General features: G+C 48.2%; 1 long non-coding RNA gene across 2 annotated transcripts in view; it reads right to left on the bottom strand.

Moving 5' to 3' along the window:
• LOC135099887 (uncharacterized) overlaps positions 1–7,546 on the bottom strand; it is a 39,485-nt gene extending 31,939 nt beyond the window's left edge. The window contains exon 1 of one of the 2 annotated variants that reach the window (XR_010268418.1): positions 3,647–7,546. This is a non-coding gene — a long non-coding RNA (uncharacterized LOC135099887). The remainder of the gene's footprint in view (positions 1–3,646) is intronic. The other variant, XR_010268417.1, reaches the window with a different exon arrangement.
• Between the last annotated feature and the right edge of the window lie 4,602 nt (positions 7,547–12,148).

The following is a 12,148-nucleotide window of genomic DNA, read 5'->3' as shown; positions in this document are numbered from 1 at the left end:
TTCTTATCCTTCCCTTCCTTTCTTCTCTCCTGCTTTCGTCTCCCTTCCCTGGCCCTTCTTTCTTCTTACGTCACAAATTCCAAGACGAGCAATTAACTACACACACACACACACACACACACTGAAATGAACGTCTCCCTGCCCGTTCCTCCTCTGCCACACTACAAGGAATATTGCTCTGCTCTGCCTTCCCCCCCACACACCCAGCACCCATGCACGCTCCCAATACGGTGGCTTGGTATACAGGTGCTCGTCATAACACTGCACCGTCCACTGAGGCTTGTCTCGGGTGAACTCATGAGTGGTGGTGGTGATGGTGGTGGTGGTTGGTGTTGGTGGTGGTAGTAGTGGTAACAGTATTGTGGTGATGGTGGTGGGATTTGGTGTTGGTGGTGGTAGTAGTGGTAACAGTATTGTGGTGGTGTGGTGGTGGTGGTGGTGGTAATGATGGTAACTGTAGTGTGGGTGGTGGTGATTGTGGTGGTAAGGATAGTAATACTAGTGGTGGTGGTGATGGTGGTAGGGAGAGTAATACTAGTGGTGGTGATGATGGTAGGGAGAGTAATACTAGTGGTGGTGGTGGTGATGGTAGGGAGAGTAATACTAGTGGTGGTGGTGATGGTGGTAGGGAGAGTAATACTAGCGGTGGTGGTGATGGTGGTAGGGAGTAATACTAGTGGTGGTGGTGATGGTGGTAGGGAGAGTAATACTAGCGGTGGTGGTGATGGTGGTAGGGAGTAATACTAGTGGTGGTGGTGATGGTGGTAGGGAGAGTAATACTAGTGGTGGTGGTGATGGTGGTAGGGAGAGTAATACTAGTGGTGGTGATGATGGTGTAGGGAGAGTAATACTAGTGGTGGTGGTGATGGTGGTAGGGAGAGTAATACTAGTGGTGGTGGTGGTGATGATGGAAGCTGTAAAAGCAGCAGCAGCAGCAACAGCAACAACAGCAGCAGCAGCAGCAGCAGCAATAGTAGTAGTAGTAGTAGTAGTAGTAGTAGTAGTAGTAGTAGTAGTAGTATTAGAAGAGGTGGTGGTGGTGAGAGCAGTAATGACTGAATCAGTAAATTAATAATAATAATAATAATAATAATAATAATAATAATAATAATAATAATAATGACGACGACAATAACAATAACAGCAGCAATAACAATAACAATAAATTAACAAGCACACTAAGGACCAGAATGCAGCAATCAATGACCACACCGTTCAATGACCATCACATTTACAAATAATCAATACCGAGGATCGCTGATGTCCCCGCTGGCAAACACTTCCTCTGCCAGTCACGAAATTACAGTATACACTTGACTGTACCTTGAAGAGGGGAGGGAGGAGGCAGTGAAAAGGACAATAACAAAATGAGAGCAAGGGCGAAGAGGTTTTGGGCGATATGAAAGGATTGGTGCTAAAAGGGAGGGAAAATAAGTACAGGAAAATTATTGGTCTCTGGAAAAAAAAGAAAAATCGTAATACGAGTACAAGAAGGAATAAAAAGCCACAAGGAAGACTAACTTAATAATATAACCTTACCATCACTTTCGGTACTATTTTTTTCAAGTCCAAAATTAGTGGCATGTTTCCTTTTGACATTTATCCCTCTACTTTTCTTTTATTTCTTTTTTTTTTCTGGTGCCCTTTTTATCACCAATCATCAAGTAAGGTGTGTCCTTGTTTGTTTGCCTGCTGCCTCTTCACCTGTATGGTCTTGACAGGTAAGCGTGTGGATATACGTACGCACTATTCTCCCCAGCTAAGAAATCCCTATGTCCATCCCTCCCCCCCTCGTGAAGCGACGCAAAAGACAGTTCCTTCATCATAAAGTAGATCGCAATGTTTGGTGAGTCACGCATTTATACCACAGCGTTGTGGGATTTGCTGTGTGCTCAGTGTATCTAACTAAGGCTCCCTAAAAAAAATTATGAAAATAAGATCGTGTGCACGTGTGTGTGTGGGGGGGACGGGTTAGAAATGACAGGGTATGCTGGGCGGCCACACTCTTGGATGAGTGCGAAGATTAAGAAATGAACAAATCCTGCAATCACAAATCAACGTCTGATAGTAATTATCACACAAGTTGCATCATCGTATCACTCTTAACAGCAAAATTTAATGGCCTACAAATTTTCTTTGCAATACCACCTAAGTCTAAAGTCCATTTTGTCATTAATGAAGACTGCCCACGGGCGGTTTCATTCTTCCAGAGTTGCCGTTCTGACATGAACAAGCGTTTGCAACCAATTACACGGGAGCGCAAGCAGACCCGCCTGGCGCAGAGTGAGTCACGCACCGACCTGCACAGTGACAGCAAGCCAATCAGCGGCCAGTTCCCAACCCAAACAAAGAGTGCGTTGCAGGGTGGCGGCGGGAATGCCGGTGGTTGTGGTGGTGGTGGCAGCGGCTTGCACAGACGGTGACGTGGTGATTCAACACTCCTCCCCTCCCCCACTCCACACACCCAAGCAGCACGTGCACAAAAGACTACATTAAGTGAAAGATGATTAAAAGAAGTCCCACACGGAGATGACCCTGGGAATCCCTGGAGCAGGTCCTTAAAGTGTAAAACATCTCACGTGTCATCGTGCTGGTCCTGGTAACGTGCAATGTTTGCTTTAGCGACCACTTCACCACAGGTTATGATACTGCCAAGCTGAAGCTCCTATGCATACGTGTAATACTGGCTACTGGTGTGCTAATACATTAAGCAAAACTGTCGAAGATAATACAGCGAGTAATAAATGTAAACCGTTAATAGAACCAGTGTAGGCTTCCTAGTCAAGTATGTAATCTTGCAATCGCGACGGGTTAATTGATGCAGCCAGTGGCGTGGGAATGCGGAGTTGCTAAGAGGCAGGGCTCGCAACGACAAGCACGACATCGTTCAAAGTAAATACCGCAAAGGTCTATGAAACAACAAGCACAGATGTACTGCACGTAGTGAGGCCACGTAGCCTCTACCGAGGAGTAGTATGCTAACAAGCCCCTCTCCCTCCCTCCCCACCATGGCACACAATAACGTATTCTCAACACTGCACTCCTTGAAAAGTGATGGAAAATATTAAAGTGAGTGGTCACGGGCGGTCGCATCTCCTCCTTGAGGGTCCAGCCACCGTGCTCTCGAGGAAGAAGACCCGAACCTCCTGCTGTGCTGTCCCGCGGCCACCATGCCTGGTTTGTCCCAGCGCCGCCACCTGCCAGCCGCCCCAGTGCCGTGCTGGTTGTGTGCCTTTGTCTCCAGGCTTGAATAAAACCCAAATAACATTTCAAGAGTACGTTAGAACTTACGGTTTTCTTTTGATGTTAGAGGCATAACGTGACACTTCTCTGGGATACGACAGGTAACTGGAATAAATCCTCCGTAACAGCTGATGCAATACTTCCTCCCTATAACACACCAACAATGGACGAATCAGCCTTATAAGTAAAGTTATCAACATAAGCACTACTAGTCACTTGATCACCGCTAGACATGCTACGCAAGGCAGGGTGACGTAGTGCCCCAGCAGTGCCGCTCCACTGGCTGGTAACAACACAAATGGCGCGGTGGTGGCCTTCTCTACCACCCACTAGGCAGACCTCAATGACCTACGCCGGCACAAATTATTCCTGTTGCCCTACCACACAGACCACAAGTACTTACTGGCCATGCTGTGTCGATGAAGAGGCGCAAAGAAACGTGTCAACACTAATACAAAAGAGAACAAGAATAGGCTTCTGCCATTCCACCGTGTGTCTGCTCAGTGGGGCTACCAATCGGCGCGACGTCCGAGACTCCGACCCATCTACTGAGAATGAACCATCCCGAGCAACAAAGGGAAAATAACATGAAACAATTATATTATGTTTAATATTTAATCATTACCATTCATTAACACATATACAAGTAACCAGACATGTTTCGGAAAAGGAACAGATGAGTAGTGAGAAGATGGGATAATAATTGGAATTATCTGCCAAAGAGGAAAGAGTTTCGTACAATCTTAAAACATTTACGGAGGTACACCACACAGACATCAGTTCATATAATTAAAAGTTGGAATGTGTAACTATAATATTAATACTACAAACTTTCATTAAGAATAGTTGGATAACGTAGAAAGTAATACAATGCAATATTACCTAAACTATCGACATGCTTCATTTTTTAAACCATTTCAGAAAATGAGACCAGCGAACTCGTTTCAATATTCTCCTCACATAATTAGGATTTACCATGAAAATAGGATATGTGAAGCTTCACAAATGAACCATAATAAACATGTAACCAAATTACATTATTGAAAAGCCTTATCAGCTGAGTTTTACTATATTTCTGGCTAAAATCACCATCTAACACTCTAAAATTACGTGCTACATCGTACACTGCCTAAGTCTGAAGTATGTTAAGGTGCTGTTAATAATGGGATTACTTGTTGTAACACTTTTTTTTATTATCATAATATTTTAGAAGCCTATCTGTCGCTTCCTCAGTCAGCCAGGCATTGTGCTCCGATGTCCCTGTAATAGCAAGGCCTCAAGATTACGTGTGACACGCTATTTCTGCAGTAATTCATACTTTCATGAGTCAACATCAAAGAAATGGAAAAAATACAATAAGTTAAGACTCATTAACATGCCAGTACTTAAAGCAACATGTGGCATCCTTACACATGCGCCTCCAATTTTTCACCAGGCACGCCTCGCCACTATATATTGATTTATTTGCAATGTGCTAATATGCTAATGGCGCCACGTGTCCGGGAATCTAGACAATGCAGTGTGAATAGTAACATACAAGCTACAAAACACTTTAGTTCCCCACATTCCTAGTGATGTGTCAGCTCACATATTCTCAGTGACATGTCAATTTTTAAGCTTAAACTACAAAAATTTTCAACAAAGCCATAGTATAAACCCTTTCCATAGATTCTTCTCTGCTTGATAATCTCATCAAGTGATACACTGTGATCGATCACAGTAATGTCCATCATATATGTATTGCACACACTCCTAGAAACACAGCATAGCAGTGCCAGCTGACGTAATCATTGTTAGCCAAAGGCTGCGAGATGGGAGTTATTTCATGCTTCAATGTATTGGCCTCAAGAATTCTATAAATACCTATGGATTATCAAATTACATTGATTTGTAATAATGTGTGTATTTTTAATATTATGAGGCGACTGTGGCAGCGGCTGGTTTAGTGTTAGAACTAATGAAGGATTCCAAAGGGACTGTATACGTTTCCTGTTAAAAGTGAAGGTGGCGGCGGCAAGGTCATATACTGCTGATGATGGCGGTGATGGCAGCAATGGCGGGCGTAGTGGGAGTGCTTGTGACGGTGACTTCCATCGAAGGTGTTCTGTCCTTCCATCTTTGGCACTGTGGAATCCACGACCTCATAACTATCTGTGAATTCTTCCAGTGCCAAGGATATGTGGACGTCTGCCTGCATCCACCTGGTCCACTGCCGGCCTGTCTCGCCTCCTCTTCTATAACGTGAGTTTTCACCCACACACTTTGCGTGACTTGGATCATTAAGGAAACCGACATACCACCACGAGCAGTCGTAAGGTGGTACGTTATTTTTGCTGAGCTGTAGTGAGTGGCGTTGTCATTTTCACAACAGCCACGTACTGTAGCACAGGCTGCTCCACTAAGTGCTAAAACACGTGACTTGACTCTTATGACACAAAATTAAATAATTCACCAGCACTTCTAACAATACATTTTTTTTACATAGTATTCACACAAACGTTTTAAGTATTGCCAAAAGAAAGAAGGTAAAGAGGAGGAGGAGCAGGAGGATACACAGAAGGCAGGTGAACTGAGATAATTAAAGAAAGGAAATTATTATGGCATTATCTTCAGTATTCATCTTCCACCGGTATGTGATGGCGGAGGAGGAGGAGGATAAGGAGCGGCAGGAAGGAATTATAAAAATGGTGTAGACGACCATATCGCCATGAGGAGGGTGTGTGGGGCCGTTACTCAACCTGCACGCTCGGGAATCATTGATCTGCAAGCCTTTCTCTGAACCTTCACTACCGCGCCGCCCCCTAGGACCTGCGTGAAGCAGGACAGCAAAGGCCAGACATGGGTCGGGGATCCTGGGGGCTGCGGAAGCGTCGGAGCCCCAACAGTGAGGTGCCCCTTCCCCGAGGGGCCCCAATAGTGGGCGGCGACGGAAGCCCGCCGGCCCGGAAGTCACGATCACTGCCTGGGGCCGCGCTACCCGTCCATCCCGCCCCCACCACTTGCTGCAGACACCGGCGAGACGCTCTTGCTGCCTAGCTCTTCCACTTGTCTTCTTTCTCTCACTACCTTCCTATGCCAAGTATCCATCGCAATGCCGGCAAGCCGTTCCGAACACTACAGGAGCTCTGCAGCCCGGCACGACGAGGGTGGAGCGGCTAAAGCCAGGCGGGGTAGGGAGGGGCCTGCCACCCAAAGCAGAACGCTGGTACACGCGACAGTGGTTGCGTCACGGCAGCTCACCAGCCACGCAGCGAAGTCTACCATATCTCACAGCCATTTGGTCTCAACCCGTGAAAATTACTAACCGACACACGTGGTTTGCTGTAGGTACGAACGGGTGGTTTCTTCACACACACACACACACACACACACACACACACACACACACACACACACACACACACACACACACACACAGCGCTTGTGCTGCTGCCTCAACATTAGACATGTAACAAAGACCAACGATTTTTTTTTTTTTTCCTTCTCTCCACGATGACGTGGCGCGGAAGCTCGAAAATCTGGATGACTGTTTTTCTTATCATCATCACGAAACATCCGCAGTCCTCAGCCTCTAAGATGAACAGGTGGAAATAACAAAAAACATCACTAGTCTTATTGAAACACGTGTGTGTGTGTGTGTGTGTGTGTGTGTGTGTGTGTGTGTGTGTGTGTGTGTGTCTGAGCACACCACACAGCGAGGAAGAGCACACCTATGCACCAAACACAGGTAACCAAGTTGCGTGAGGGACTAGACGGGGTCCACACAAGGCCTCCACGCCCGGTCCATGACCACCACCGGCACCACCACAGCCTGCACACCGGGGAGAGCGGCGCGCCACTCCTGCACGGGCGATGGAAGGCTACTACTGAAAGTCTGAAACACTGCCAGCAGGAAGAGAAGCTAAAAATGCAATGTTGCACTCGATCAACAAGGCAACCATCATGAATATTCACACTTGTTTACTTCTCCAGCGCCAGGAACTGGAAATGAATTAAAAATACTCAGCAGCACTAACTCAAACACGACTCAACTTGTTTTTCCGGGATAGTGACCAGTGCACCAGGCTGTGAGCGTAACAATCCACTGCTTGCACAGACGGCGGCGATCCAGCTGTCTGGCCAAGCGGCGGGCTGTGGCAGCGGCCATTCGCTGAAGTGTTCTGACGTCAACACACTCAATCGACCAATCAGGCCTCGATCCACATTCCACTTCCAGTTTCGGGAAAGTGAACAATAGCATGACCGTATGTGTGTGTGTGTGTGTGTGTGTGTGTGTGTGTGTGTGTGTGTGTGTGTGTGTGTGTGTGTGTGTCCAGTGAACGTGGTATACTTACTTGTGTGATTAATTTACTTTTCTATGTATCATCTACCTAAGGATCGATCACTGTACGTACACATCCATCTATCTTTTCTATGCCGTATTGCTTTTCTCAGTAACGCTAAATAAACCATTGTGGAGACAGTCAGTCACACAACTAAACAGAGTAATATACCTCTACGTAACATATTCATATTTAGGAGCAAGAACAGGCCACAAAACAAAACATCAAATACGAACAACAAAAGAAAAGACAAAGAACAATGATCTATTTCATTGGCGAGGTCATGAGTGAGACGCGGGACGGGCGAGGCGGGGGTAAGAGCTGGGAGAGGGAGGGATGGAGGGAGGGGCGTGGAAAAGAAGGTGGGGGAAGGACAAGGAACAAGTACGCCTCCCTGCAGCACTTTTGCCTTCAGCTCTGATTAAAGGAAATCATTGTGCCATGCCATTACTTCCCTGCCGGAGGAGGAGGAGGAGCAGGAGGAGGAGCAAGAGGAGGAGCATGAAGAGGAGGAAGAACAGAAGACCAAGGACAAAAAAATTAAAAGGAAAAGATGAAGAAGGAAAAAAAAAAGTTGGCTAGTAGTATCCTGCAGGACGATTCCCAAGGCCCTCGCCCTTCCGTCCTTCAGGCCCAAGGCAGCCCTCTACCATCACTTCTTCCCTGAAGGTTCCCCGCCCCGCGTGCCGCGGCGGCAGCAGGGCGGTGCAGGACGGGTCGATAGTGAGCAACGAGAGGATGGCGTGACCCCTACCACCCACGGCCTCTGCGATGTCGCCTGCTGGTCGCTGCCAAACCCTGCTTATGCTGCTACAACTCTCACGCAACTCCTGCTCTTCCCTGACACTCCTCCTTTCTTTTTCTTCCCTCCTTTCATTATCCTTTCCCTCCATGGATTTCTTTTTTTTTTGTACACATTCATGCCTTCTTCCTCCTTTCCTGTCTCCTCCCTCCTCCGCTCCTCCTTCCTTTCCCTGAGGTTTTCGTGCCTTTCTTTATCTACCTCCTTCCTCCCCCTCTCCCCATCCTGCCCCTCCCATCCTGCTGTCACGCGTCACCGCCCGCCACACCGCACATACCCGTCCTTGGTATTTAATGGCCAACACCAGGTATTCCCCTTCCCTTCAAATATTTCTCCCCTCCCACACACTTCCTCCCAGCCACCCCTCAGCCCTCTTCTCCCTGACACACCACTCTAATCACCACTACACACCCCTCCCTCCCTCCCCAACTCATACCCAAATGACCCTCCTCACCTCCCTTCACACCCCGCTACCACCACACCTTCTGCCCCTCCTCCCGTCCCCACCTGTTCCACTCCGTCACACCTGCCGCCCCTCTCACTCTCCCCAAACACTCCACGTACTCGCAGGGCTGGTCACCCACAGCGGGACGTGACCCTCCACCTCAACACCCTCTGAGAAGTAATGTCACCTCCGTCGGCGCCTCCGTCAGGTTCTCCCCTCACCGCCCATCTTCAGCAGCGGCGTGTTGTGGCGTCCTGTGGGAATAGAAATAAAGTCTTGGTAAGTTGGTTTCTTTCTTTTAGTGTAAATAAAATAAAAAGAATTTTCTCATCCGGAGCGCTACACCTTTCTTTTTTCTTTCTTTCTTTTACTTGTTTTTTCTCTTATTTTATTTTAAGGATGATATTAATGCGATGCTAACACATTCTTTTCCTCGCCAATATGTCACACTGGCTGTTAAATCTGTGTTGGTAAGACTTAATGTCCTCTAAACCATTTTTTCTTCAATCCCAAAATTGCATTCCACTTCCCCCCTTCCCCACCCCTTTCTCCGTCCTTCCTCCTCCTCCTCCCCCTTCCTCCGTGGCGTGCTCTGCAGGACATGACGTCATCACTTCTGGAGCACCATACAATAGTTGCAATTAAAAGGTTTCCTCGGGTTTAATGACCTAAACAAAGAAAGAAGAAGGAGGAGGAGGAGGAGGAGGAGGAGGAGGAGGAGGAGGGGAAGGAGAGACTACACCACCCTTTCTGGCCTGACACTCTCCCCCTCCCCTCCCTGCCTGTCCACCCATCCCCTAACGGCCCTACCTCAACACCTTCCCCATCCCCACGCCTTCCTCCCTTTCCCCATCATTCCCCAACTAAACCAACCCACCATTGCCACGCACTCATCCACTTCTCCTCCTCCTCCTCCTACTTCTTCCTTCACTAAATTGCTACTGCTGTCATTGCTGTTGTTGCTACTTTTACTACTACTACTACTACTACTACTACCAGCGCTGCATTATCACTTCTACTACAATGAACTTTACTGTCACTAGTCCTACCGTCATCAAGGGGCAGCCCACCACCACCACCACCACCGCCACTTCACCCTAAGCCAAGCCTCATTACCTGGAACAATATATGATTACCCGCAATCCCCCATGATCCCGCTCCCCACCGCACGCCATACCGTAGCCAATAGCCCATTATTAAAGCAATTCGTGGCTGCCCTTTAATCACCACTGTAACAACACCCGCCACAATCACTACACCACACCATACAATAACCACAACTATGGCTTCTATGACCACCACCACCACCACCACCACCACCACACAACCACTACCCAGTTTATCATCACAGCCCACCATCGCCTCTGCCACGCTTTGCTATGAGTGGTGCTAACTTTGCTGTCTTCCTTTGCCACTACCACCACTGTTATGTTTACTGCTAATAGTGCTGCTGCTGCTGCTGCTGCTGCTGCTGCTGCTGCTGCTGCTGCTGCTGCTGCTGCTGCTGCTACTACTACTACTACTACTTCTACTACTATTACTAATACTACTGCTGCTGTTGTTGCTGCTGTTCACATAAAGAACAGCCAGCCCAGTTATTTTCGTAGCAGGCCAAGATGAATTAAGTTAGGTTAGGTCATATTACTTAATTTGCTCTAATTCAAACTAACCTAACTTAACATAACCTTATCAACGAAGAAAAAAAATTCAAAGATAACCAATCTTTGTGATCCCCTTCTACCATCACTACTACTACTACTACTACTACTACTACTACTACTACTACTACTACCACCACCACCGCTGCTGCTGCTGCTGCTGCTGCTGCTGCTGCTGCCGCTGTTGCTACTGCTGTTCATGTTGCTACTGCTGTTGTTGCTGCTGCTACTCTTGTTGCTGCTGCTGCCACTGCTACTGCTACTGTTGTTGCTGCTGATGCTGCTGCTCCTCCTACTCCTGTCGCTCCTGCTGCTGCTGCTGCCACTGCTGCTACTGTTGTTGTTGCCACTGCTGCTGCCGCAGAGCGGGGACAGCTTTCAGTTTCACACTCCCCTACTTAGTCTCAACATTTCCATTTGCTAACACAGAGACGTGAATTTTTCTTCTCTTTTGTTTTTGTCTGTAAAAGTTATGGCTCTGTTTTGTCTTTCAGCAGCACCCTCTTGTCCATCCGTCTCTTACTGCCCGTCCACGCTCCTTGTGTGTCTGTTCCTTCAGTCCCTTTCTCTCTGGTCCTTGTCCAGCACTTCCCTAACCATCCCTTGCCAGTCCCTTACAGAAGTCCATGTCCTTCCCGTCTGTGGTACCATGTTTTTTTACCCTTCCGTCGTCACATAATTACCTCCACCTCTTGTATTTCTCTCACTTTGTTTTTGCCCGTTCCGTTTCTGGAGTCCGTTCGTGACTCTTCTGTCTACATACCCTGTCTGTCCATCCCGTTCTCAATCTGTCTTTGGCTTTCTCTTGCGTGTTTTTTTTTTTTCTGTCTTTATCCCTTCTGCCCCTCTCTGCCTGCCTATCTGTCTTACCCCTTTCCATCTCTGCCCCTGTCTGTCTCTACATCTATTGTCTCTGTCCCTCCTATCTCTACACCTGTCTCTCTTGCCTCAGTCCCTCCCTCTTCTTCTGATTCTGTCCCAGTCTCGCTTTCCCTCCCATTCGTGCTCCTCCCGTCTCTCTCCTTTCCTCCTGCTCCCATGCCGCCCCTCTCCCTCCTCTCCCTCCCATCACTGCACCAACAACACGGTGACCATTGATTTGCAACGCCCACCACCCCTCTCACTCCCCCCCTCCCCTCTCACCTGCCTCCCCGCCTCCCCTCCCTTTCTTTCTTCTCCCTCTCTCACACCACAGGGCAGTAGCTAAGCGTGGTGGAGGTAATGGTGGTGGTTATTGTAGCTGCAATAGTGGTGGTGACTGATAATGATGCACGCGTAATGGAGTTCTGTTGCCCGTGGTGGTGGTGGTGGTGGTGGTGATGGTGACATAAAGGGTTTGGGTATTGATGAGAGAATATATGAAAGAGGTGGTGGTGATAGGTGGTGGTGACGGGCAGTGGTGAGGATGATGGTGGTGGTGGCAGTGATACTGTTGGTAATGGCGGTGGCAGTGGAACCGGCAGTGGTGGTGATGGTGATGGTAGTGGTGGTGGTGGTGGTGGAGGGTCACGCCCTGTGCTGCTCCTCCACACAAAGGACACACGCCAAATCTTGCATCAATACACCGGATCGACGGGGCGGCGGTAAATCAGCGTGGCGTGGCGGGGCGGGGCAGGGGGCTGAGGAGGGGCGGGGCGGGGCAGGGGGTGGGGGAGGGACGGTTCGGGGCGGGGGGCGT

This window comes from Scylla paramamosain, chromosome 4 (genome assembly GCF_035594125.1).
Source record: "Scylla paramamosain isolate STU-SP2022 chromosome 4, ASM3559412v1, whole genome shotgun sequence".
Lineage (NCBI taxonomy): Eukaryota > Metazoa > Arthropoda > Malacostraca > Decapoda > Portunidae > Scylla > Scylla paramamosain.
Note: the sequence above shows the minus strand (reverse complement) of the source record. Positions and strands in the feature narration are given on the sequence as shown.